At 43.2% G+C, this 11786-nt stretch overlaps 1 long non-coding RNA gene across 1 annotated transcript; it reads right to left on the reverse strand.

Annotated features, from left to right (window-relative positions):
• Nucleotides 1–876: 876 nt before the first annotated feature.
• Nucleotides 877–6641, reverse strand: LOC133384538 (uncharacterized). Its single transcript, XR_009762608.1, has 3 exons — nucleotides 6542–6641; nucleotides 6035–6192; nucleotides 877–1203 (listed from the first exon to the last, which is right to left on the reverse strand). It is a non-coding gene; the product is annotated as an uncharacterized LOC133384538 (long non-coding RNA).
• Nucleotides 6642–11786: the final 5145 nt, after the last annotated feature.

Genomic DNA, 11786 nt, shown 5'->3' on the forward strand with positions numbered 1-11786 from the left:
CATCTTTTCTGCCTCTGAGAGCAGAAGAGTATCAATGAGGTGCAGGACAGGCCATGTGGCACACGCATCTCTGTCCTCCAAAGAGGGGAATGGCAAGAGGGAGTTTGCCGCTCTCTCCCAGCATCTGTCGCCTGAGGCATCTGCCCAATGGGAGGCCAGCCCTGCCTCAGGTTGAAAGAAAGTGAATCCAAAATTACAAGTAGCATTTAGAAAGGGGTCCCAGAAAGACAGAACTGTGTATATTGTGTAACCTCCTGTGGGCATGACTTCTACATATGAGCCTCACTCACAGAGAAAGCTCTCCTGGGCCTTGCCACCCAACCATGCATCAGACGACAGTGGCACAAAGACATGGGGCCCATCAGCTGGTCATAGCCCATGTGAATCTGGATGGGCAGATTCAATGGGTGAAGCTCATCCTTCAAGGAGTCTGGAGCTAACCAGCTGTAGCTGGAAAAAGCCACTCCTAGCCTCTGAGACTACCCGACCCTCCAGGGACAGTGTTGAATCCTGGAGCACCCCCAGCTATGGTCCTACCTGTCCAGGGGAGTGCAACCCCATCCATGCATTTTTGTATGTTATTTTCATGAATGTATGCACTTATATGCACACTTTGCCCTAGTGTATGCATTTTTGTACACGTTACATGACTGGAAAATTGCACTGCAAAATTTCTTTATATTAGCCTCAGCCAGTATGTCCAGTGGTCAGAGATGATGGGAGTTGCAGTCCAAAGCAGCTGGAGGGCACCATGTTGGCACTGCCTGCCTTAAAGAGACATTCTGTGGCAAAGGAGCTAGCCCCTTAGATGCACATTGAAAAGATCTCCTCCCCAAACCACTTCTCCAAAACACAGAGGCACCCTTCAAGAATATAGATGCTCAAATGCCTTAGTTTTAATAAGCTTAAAGAGAAAGACAATTCAGCATAAGATAAGCTACATTAAAAGCGCAAATACGTAGCAAATCAGGAGAAGGGGTTGCTGTGATGTTCCTGTAAGTTAGCATCTGTAAATATGGTAAGTGCGGGTCTATTAGGTGATGTATGGTAATTTACTGAGGGAGAAAGGGGGAGTACATGGGTGAGAAGCTGAAGTATGCTGGATGATTGGCTGAGTGGATCAATGAATCAAAGCAGGATCAATGAATCCTCAATCCATGGACGTCAGCCAGGAATCCGCTATGAGTAGCCAGCAATGTGACACTACCTGCACCAAAGAGAATAGAAACACTTTCAGATTCAGTAGTTTTTCAATATATTGTATTATATAAATGTTCAGTCATCTGTATCCCCCCTTCCTCCAAAGTTAATACACTAATGTCAACTTTACAGGGTCAATTTTGGGAAGCATCACCTACATGCAAAGGGTGGATTCCACTGCAGCAGCAGCTGCTGACGTGGTGTGTGGTGCTTTTTGCCAAAGTTCTTTTGAACCCAGAGAGCCAGTATGGTGTAGTGGTTAGAGTGTTGGACTACGACCTGGGAGACCAGGGGTCAAATCCCCACACAGCCATGAAGCTGACTGGGTGACCTTGGACCAGTCACTGTCTCTCAGCCTCAGAGGAAGGCTATGGTAAAATGACCTCTGAATACAGCTTACCATGAAAACCCTATTCAGAGGGTCGCCATAAGTCCGGTCAACTTGAAGGCAATCCATTTCCATTTTCAAATATGATTGCACAGAAATAAATCCCATTGAACTCAAGAAGTATGCAAATGATCAAACCCACCCTTCCTTCTCCTTCCTCCTATCCTCTCCCTCTTGCCCCTTCCTTCCCCCTTCCCTTCCTCCTCCCCATGGTTAGTTTTACCTATCTTAAGCATGATTGCATGGAAATAAATATAATTGAACTCTATAAGCATGCAAATGATCAAACCTGCCCTCCCCTCCCCCTTCCTTTGCCCCCTCCAATATGTTCCTTCCCCTTCCTCCTCTCCCATGGTCAGTTTTTCCTATCCTAACCATCATTGCATAGGAGTAAATCCCATTGAACTCAATAAGCATACAAATGATCAGACATGCTTTTCCCCTCCTTCCCCTCTCCTCTCCCTTCCCCTTTCCTCTCTTCCTTCTTCCTCCTCTCCGCCCACTCCAGCCCTCTCTCCCTCCTCTGCAGTCAGTTTTACCTATCCTAAGCATGATTGCACGGGAGTAAATGTCACTGAGCTCAATAAACATTGAAATGATCAAACCTGTCCTCCTCCCCTCCCCTTCCTGCCTTCTCCCATCCCAGTCCTCCCTTCTGCCATTCCTCCCATCCCTCCTCCACTTCCTCCTCCTCCCCTCCCCATCCCCTGTGGTCAGTTTCACCTATCCTAAGCATGATTGCAGGGGAGTAAATCCCACTGAACTCAATAAGCATGCAAATGATCAATCCATTCTCAGCAAACTTGCACAGGATCCCATTTCTTACCTCCCGGATTAAAAAGCAGGGAAATTCAATAGTAGGCAAAAAACCTTGCGGTTTAAGAACATACCTATAGCCCACAGATATTTCTATCAAACTTTTAAAAGCAGGGAAATTGGGCAGCTATAGTGAATGCACCAGGGGAGCAGGAGACCTGAACTCCTCTCTGAGATATTGGACTGCCCTACAAAGTTGTCAAAATGCAAGCACAATTTGGGTTGGACTTTCACAGTCCAATCCACTTCCTGTGTAGCTTGGATGAATTTGGTGCCTCTGAGCATATGGTGAGTGGTGGCAACACCTGCAATCAGCCCAAATAATAGAATAATAACAAACTGAGACTCAATCCTGACAAGACTGAGATGCTGTTGGTCGGGGCCCCCTCTGCTCAGATGGTTGATGTCCGACCTGCCCTAGATTTATTTATTTATTTATTTACTTACATTTCTAGACCGCCCTATAGCAGAAAGCTCACAGGGCGGTGTACAACAAATAAAATCACAATTAAAATATGAGCAAGTGTGGAAAAAAAATATATAGTACAATTATAAAACGTTAATAAAATTGCCATTGAGATTTATAAATTAAGATCATATTAAATTTAGAATGTTAAATTTAAAATATTTAAAAATTTACAAAATTTAAAAAGCCTGGGTGAAAAGGTAAGTTTTTACCTGGCGCCGAAAAGATAACAGAGAAGGCGCCAGGCGTATCTCGTCTGGGAGGGCATTCCATAGTTCGGGGGCCACCACCGAGAAGGCCCTAGATCTAGTTGTTGATCTCCGGGCCTCTTTATGGGTTGGGACCCGGAGAAGGGCCTTCGACGTCGAGCGCAGTGAACGGGTAGGTACATAGCGAGAGAGGCGCTCCATCAGGTATTGCGGTCCGATGCCGTTTAGGGCTTTATAGGTAAGAACCAACACTTTGAATCTGGCCCGGAAACATATAGATGGGGTTACACTCCCCCTAAAGGAACAGGTCCATAGTTTGGGGATCTTATTAGATCCGCTTCTGTCACTCGAGGCCCAAGTAGCCTCGGTGGCACGAAATGCGTTTTACCAGCTTCGGCTGGTAGCCCAACTACGACCCTATCTGGACAGGGAGAACCTAGCCTCAGTTATTCACGCTCTGGTAACCTCTAGATTGGATTACTGTGATGCTCTCTACGTAGGGTTACCTTTGAAAACGATTCGGAAACTTCAGCTAGTGCAGAATGCCGCGGCCAGAGTTCTTACTGGGACGAAGAAATTCGACCACATAACACCTATTCTGGCCCAACTGCACTGGCTTCCAATACGTTTCCGGGCCAGATTCAAAGTGTTGGTCCTTACCTATAAAGCCCTTAACGGCACTGGACCGCAATATCTGATGGAACGCCTCTCTCGCTATGTTCACTCCGCTCGACGTCTAAGGCCCTTCTCCGGGTCCCAACTCATACAGAGGCCCGGAGAACAGTAACAAGATCTAGGGCCTTTTCGGTGGTGGCCCCTGAGTTGTGGAACAGCCTCCCCGAAGAGGTACGCCTGGCACCTACACTTCTATCTTTCCGGCGCCAGGTAAAGACCTTTTTATGCTCCCAGGCATTTTAATCTTTTAATTTTCTTAATCTTTCTACTTTTAACATGTATCCTTCTTAATTTGTGTTCTATTTCATTTTTGTTGTGCTTTCTGTTGTTTGTTTGTACATGTTTTTGTGATTTTTTACTATGATATATTGTATTTTATCTTGTTTGTTCACCGCCCTGAGAGCTATTCTGCTAAGGGCGGTATATAAATTGAAATAATAAATAAATAAATAAATACGCCTGGCGCCTTCTCTGTCATCTTTTCGGTGCCAGGTAAAAACCCACCTCTTCACCCAGGCATTTTAAGCTTTTTATTTTAATTTAATCTTATGTTTATTTTCTTTTACTCTGTTTTTAAATATGTTTTATAATTGTATGCGCAATACACACTTGCTTGTATTTTAAATATTGTGGTTTTATCGTGTTGTACACCGCCCTGGGAGCTGTTAGCTATAGGGTGGTTTAGAAATGCAATTAAATAAATAAATAATAAATAAAGAAGACATGTGTTGTGCTAATCTTGTTTTAGCAGGGAAGCAACATTATTAAGACAGTTGATATAGTTCAGAGTCACTTTAAATATGTCTGATTTACTTTGCAATTTTAGTGAAATTTCCTATAGTACATCATTTTCTTTTGTTTCTATTTCTGTGAATATGTGAAGTACAGCAACACTTTGCAAAATTTACACTAAAAAAACTCCGAACATAATTGTGGAATAATGGCACTGACTTCTGCAGAATAGTCTCCAGTGGACCTCAGGAGTGTCTCAATTTGCACAAGGTAAAACAGTGAGAGGTGAAATATATTCTAGCAAAAATCTAGGTGTGCTCTGTGTTTTTAATTGACCATGCCCACCTTGCCTTAAATGAAGTGGTTTAAACATAGCAGGCTGAAAACATGCATCCTCTTTTTTTCCAATAGCTAGAGGCATTGCTGAAGTAGCAACATATTGTAATCAGTCTGATTTTACATCAAACTGTAGTTTCAGAACTGTATGCTGCAAGCAGATCAGCACCAGCATTTTGGGAAGCATCACCGACATGCAAAGGGTGAATTCCACTGCAGCAGCACCTGCTGACACAGTGTGAGTGATGCTTCACTTTGAGTCTTGGGAGGTTCCAGAACTTTTCTGTTTGGGAGTTAGACTTCAGAGAGCAGAACAGTCTTTATAATATATGCTATTTATTTATGTGACTCGCACTACAGCTAATAAAATGCATTCTAGGTGGTCTTAGCCATCACTGCAGAAACAGAAAATAGAAATATATATGACCATAAAAGAAATTGCTGGATATCCATTTAACATCAAAGTATGAAACTCTGAATGTACACCTTAGTCAAAACAAGTTACAATAGTTGGAGCTCTGAGTTAAACTCTGTCATATCACAGAGCTAAAGTTACAAAGTACCTAGGAATACATGTCATGATACATCAGCCATCAGATGTCATGGATGGAATAGATGGATTGTTCTCCTGCTTACTTCGACCTCCCACTCTAGCAGAGCTGCGGGGCCCTGAGTGCTATGAAACCTGGCTTTTTATACACTTGCTTTTCTAAGGGAAGATGTGGCCCTATGGTCATATACACTTTTTGTAATGTCTCATCAGGCTCTCATCAGATGCTCCAGATGTGTCTTCTTTTCACAACCAGTCCGCTTAACCTCCATATAAGGATTTCCTCTTACTATCTATTGACAATTTATATGACACACTGGCTGTCTGCCCAGACCTGTTATCTTGTACCGCACTCAACTTCATGATGCTTTGTCTGTTCCAATAACAGGCTACACCAAACACTGATGACAAGGAGGTCTAACTGCCAGGCTATGAAGAAGCATGTATAGTTTCTGGATCCGTGCATTCTCAACCCTAGTGATTCAATAGATCAGGTATCTTGTAATGGCAAAAGAACATGCCAAAATATTTTTTCTTCCTGGTCAGCATCCTCCATATGGATTGTTTTGGTACACAAATATGTGATTCTTATTCTCCTGCAGCAGCATACACTCACGTGTGTTCAAATCCAGTTTTGATACTTGCTTGGACTGTGGCTGCACCTACCTGGCTTTGATAAAGTGGCAGCAAACTGGCCTTGGAGGATCACACTTCCCAATGCGTTTCATCCCTGGTGGGCAATGGCCAAGGCAGAACCCATTAAGACGGCGGCATTCAGCAGTTGCATTTCCGGGTGTTGTTGTTGGTCGATCAGCAAGTGCTATACCAAGAGAAAGAACATACAAAATCCTGGAAGTGACCACAGTTGTCTGCCATGAAAATTAAACAGGAACATTCCAAACTGTAATATTTTGATGCAAGCTTCACTTGTTTCCTCTAATACCTTGCTGGTTAGCCTGGTTCCTATTGACTAAGTTTGGGCAATCTATGGCTGTCGAGATGTTGCTGGACTTCCACTCCCATCATCCCTGCCCTTGGTCATGCTGGCTGGGGCTGATGGGAGTTGAGTCCAAAAATATCTGGAAGCCCAGAGGATGCCAACTCCTGTTACAGAGCATGGAAACATCAATTGCACAGTCTCCCATAGTCCCCACTGAGCCAGAGTTTACCTGGAGCAGCCATCAGCACCATGAAGAGAACAGCTGAAAGAATGGCGAAGATCCTCATGACTGAAAGACTGGATGGGATCTCAGGTGATGGAAGGATGGCGAGACGACCAAAAGGTCCTTGTATTTATAGGACATATTGTCACAGAGTGGGGTGGGCATCTTGTGGGCATTGGGTGTGATGTCGCTGCAGTTTGATGGTAACAAAATCATGCAAATATGCACATTATGCAAAGATTATTGCAAAAGGGGTTTTGAAAAAACTATATCGTGAATATTACATCCTGTAATATGCATGAGACATTGCATGAAATTGTCTAGACAGGGCCTGGAAATAGGCACCATATGAAGATATGTAATTGCCTTATGTTCAGACTGTGGCGTTCACTGTTGTCTGCTTTCAATGGTAGCAGATCTACAGGTTTTCCAAACAGGAGTTTTGCCCAACCCCTATCTGGAGACACTGGGAACTGAACTTGGGAACTTCCCCACACACAGATAATGTTCTCTGCCACTGAGCTACAGCCCCATCATCTAAGAAAGGCAGGTTGGGTGGGATCCATATTAGCTTCAAAAACATCTCCCATCATCCTGTCCCAGGATGGTACATGGGAGCAGCCATCTTTTTCTCTGTACAGTTTCCCAGGACATTTCCCTGGTGACAAGACATAAATGTGCTGCTACTTCCAGGGGCTTTTTGCTAAAAACATTTTGCCAAGTCCAGCAAGTGCCACCCTTCCACTGCTCCAAACAGCTATACATCTAGCCTTCCCCATGTTGATGCAGAGATTGTAAACTTCTCAGATGATCTTCCTGTCATCCTCATGAGCTTTGTAAAGCACCATTCACACCATCATCACCATCACTCATCTATGGAGACTGTGTAATTGCTGCTTCCATGCTCTGAAGCAGGGGCTGGCATCCTCTGGGCCTTCAGATATTTTGGGTCTCCAACGGCAATCAGCCCCAGCCAGTGTGGCCAATCATCAATCATCAAATGGTTAGCATCTCATTAGCCTTTTTAAAAAAAATAAGAATGAATTGAATAATGATGGCAACAACAATGACCATTTCAGACTTGAACCAATCTTTAAATGCAAGCTTCTAAATAGCCACTTGCCTGGCCATCAGCTTTGCTGAGTATGGATTGTTACCACCGCAGTGCTCAGGAGGAAACATATTACAAGATGTCTCTTCTCTTCTCTTCTTGAGCCTGTACTGATCTTTGATGGAAATAAATTTATTCAATTCTTGTGGGGCACAAAGTGATGTGAGAATTTGACTCAAGCATACCAGATATGAACATGGTTTGTAGGCCTTTGATGACTGTTTAAGCAAATCAGAAATCGAACTGAGTCATATCTCTCCCCCACCTGCTGGGGGGAGCTTTCCTCACCACCACCCCTGCTCTCAGTGGTCTGCTCATATATGTGGTGCCCATCACTCCCTCCACACTCTGCAACACAGACTGAATCTGTCAATTTCAGTTTCCCTATTTATTTTCTATTTATTAACTACAGCAAAGTTATGATTGTAAGTCCAGTAGTGACACTGTAAAGTGTGTGTGTATGTGTGTTAGTTAAGCAAAGGGGTTTGCACTGTTGGCATGCATAACAAGCCCATAATCCTATTTCATTGCTTATAACCATCATTTTTCATGAAGAAACAAAGACTTGGCCAGGAATGAAGTAGCTACTGAGGGAAGCTCACAAGGAGTCTGAATCACAGATAGGGATGAGAGAGAAATTTGATTCAGTTCAGATTTAAAGGCGGATCTACTTAATTCACAGACGTATGCAGACCAAAACACAGCCATCCTTTGAAATTTGTACTCCAAATTTGCAGTGAAGTTCTCCAGTGAGATAATGTGTAGAACACACATATACCAGGATAAAATGTGAATTAAACATGCCTACATTTTTTGAAAATAGCACCCCAAAATGCATTATATTCAGGAAAATGGCTTTACAAGAACATGGATATCAGGCAAAATTGTGTTCAAAAATGTGCATGTTAGGAGACATTTGCACTGAAATGCTGACAAATTTTCATGAGTTTTTTTTTAAAGAAAACCCAAATTGCTGCAGAAATGCAGAGAACTGAATTTAAGTCTGAAAAAATAGAGAAACCAAAACTGACAGTTGCCCATTCCTAGAGGGAGTGAATGTGTAGTCCATAAGCCAGTTTCATTGTTCACAACTATCCTCTATTGTGTAGATACAATGAATGGCCAGAAGTGGGGGAGCCACTGAGGAATATTTACATGAGGCCTGAATCACAGATCTTTGGATTCCTCTGCTCCCACCCCCAGGATTATTGGGGTTTAGTATTCTTAGAGAAGGTCCTGACACATCCTTGTTTGAAAAGTGTAGCGGTGGTGGCTGATTAAAATGGGAAGAGTGCTCTTGCAACAAAGTAATGAGAAAAACCACAAGGTGGAATTCTCCCTTTCCCCTGTACAACATTTAAAGATACAGAAGACCTCTTGGTTGCCAGGTCCTGCAAAAAAGAAAAAAGAAAAAAAGGAGTTTAAAAACTCATTTAAAAAGAAAAAAAAGAACAGCATAGGTCCATCAAAGATCACAGCCATGCACAAAACTCAGCAAATAAACTCGGAAAGGGGAAAAATGGTTTTCAGCTGGTGATGAACTGTGTAAAGAAGAGGCCATAGGAAGATAGGAAGCTGCCTTATGCTGAGTCAGATCATTGGTCCATCTAGCTCAGCATTGTCTACGCTGACTGGCAGCAGCTCTCCAGAGTGTCCGGCGGGGGTCTCTCCAAGCCTTACCCGAAGAGGCTGAAGTCTGGACATGAGACCTTCCGCATGCAAATACTCTGTCACTGAGCTACGACCCTTCCCCAAAGAGAGAGAGAGCCATCTGGAAAGCCCTGCAGCAGAGAGTCCTAAAGAGTTCAATGGAGTAAAGTCTGCTCTGTATATTGCTTCAATTAACACCATGGAGAGAACCAGTGTGGTGTAGTGGTTAAGGTGTTGGACTATGACCTGGGAGACCAGGATTCAAATCCCCACACAGTCATGAAGCTCACTGGGTGACCTTGGGCCGGTCGCTGCTTCTCAGTCACAGAGGAAGGCAATGGTAAAACCACTTCTGAATACCTCTTACCAGGAAAACCCTATTCGTAGGGTCACCAAAAGTCAGAATTGACTTGAAGGCAGTCCATTTCCATTTTTCAACACCACCATAAAGAATAGAGAATGCAAAGCAAAGTGCCACAGCTGAGTCTCATGAACACGGCATTCGTTAAAGCAAGATGGATTTCATTAATCACATGGTCTTCCATGTCTGTGTACTAATGCACAGAACATGGGAAACAAGCAGGACGAACTTGAACTCTTAATACAGGAGGGCAATTACGACTTGATAGGTATAACTGAAACTTGGTGGGATGACTCCCATGACTGGAATAGAGCAATTGAAGGATACAACTTGTTCAAGAAGAACAGAAGGAATAAAAAGGGAGGTGGAGTTGTGCTATATGTTAAAAATATATATCCCTGCACAGAAATACAGGAAGATGAGTTTGGTAGCTCCACCGAGAGTATCTGGATTAAAATTAATGAGGCAAGTAACAAAAGGAATGTGGTGCTTGGAGTCTACTACCGACCACCGAATCAAGGAGAAGATGAGAATGTAACTTTTGAAAAGCAAATTGCCAATGTTTCGAGGAGGCATGATGTAGTAGTAATGGGGGATTTCAATTATCCTGATATCTGTTGAGAGACAAATTCTGCGAAACAATGCCCCTCCAAGAAATTTCTGACTTGTGTTACAGATAACTTCCTCTTACAGAAAGTGGAGGAAGCAACCAGAGGATCAGCTATCCTGGACTTGATTCTAACCAATAGAGATGATTTGGTGGATGAAGTGGGAGTTACGGGAACTCTGGGGGATGGTGACCACACCATACTTGAATTCTTGATTTTAACAGAAGCGAAAGCTGAGAGTAGCCACACCCTGGACTTCAGGAAAGCTGATTTTAATAAACTCAGAACAATTGTAAGTACAGTTATATGGCAAGCCACCCTAATGAGAAAAGGAGTTGAAGATGGGTGGGAGTTTCTAAAAAAGGAAATTCTAAAAGTGCAATGGCAAGCCATTCCAATAAGGAGAAAAGGGGGGAAACAGCAGAAGAAGCCAATGTGGCTTCACAAAAAGCTTAGAGATGACCTGAACACAAAAAAGGCCACATACAGAAAGTGGAAAGAAGGCCAGGCCACAAAGGAAGAGTACAGGCAGGTATCACGGAATTGCTGGGATGGTGTCAGAAAGGCTAAAGCTGAGAATGAGCTGAGGCTATCGAGGGATGCTAAAAGCAACAAAAAAGCTTTCTTCAGGTATGTCCATAGTAAAAGACAGAGAAAAGAAATGGTGGCACAGGTACTCAATGAGGATGGCAAAATGATAACAGATGACAAAGAAAAGTCAAAAGTGCTCAATTCCTACTTTGGCTCAGTCTTCTCCCAAAAAAGGGCCTATGACCTTCCCGGGAAACATGAAGTAGAAGGGGCAGGATTGGAACTTGAGATTGATAGACCAATGGTCAAGGAATACAAAATCACTTTGAAAGAGTTCAAATTGGCAGGGCCCGATAAACTGCATCCTAGAGTATTGAAGGAACTGGCTGAAGAACTCTCAGAATTGCTCTCTATTATCTTTGTGAAATCATGGAGGACCGGTGAAGTGCTGGATGACTGGAGGAGAGCTAATGTTGTCCCTATCTTCATAAAGGGCAAGAAGAAGGAACTGGGGAACCACAGACCAATCAGCCTAACAACAATCCCTGGAAAAATTCTGGAGCAGATTATAAAGCAGTCAATCCGTAAGCACCTTGAAAGCAATGCAGTGATTACTAGGAGCCAATATGGATTTATGAAGAACAAATCCTGCCAAACTAATCTCATCTCCTTTTTTGATCGGATAACCTCCCTTGTAGACTGTGGGAATGCTGTGGACATAATATATCTTGACTTCAGCAAAGCTTTTGACAAAGTGCCTCATGATATTCTGATTAGCAAGCTAGCTAAATGTGGGCTGGATGGAACAATTATTAGATGGATCCACAGTTGTCTCCAGAATCGTACTCAAAGAGTGCTTATCAATGGTTCCTTCTCAAACTGGGCAGAAGTAACGAGTGGGGTACCACAGGGCTCGGTCCTGGGCCCAGTGCTCTTTAACATTTTTATTAACGACTTGGATGAGGAGGTACAAAGCATGCTTATCAAATT

The sequence above is a fragment of the Rhineura floridana genome, chromosome 4 (assembly GCF_030035675.1).
Source record: "Rhineura floridana isolate rRhiFlo1 chromosome 4, rRhiFlo1.hap2, whole genome shotgun sequence".
NCBI lineage: Eukaryota > Metazoa > Chordata > Lepidosauria > Squamata > Rhineuridae > Rhineura > Rhineura floridana.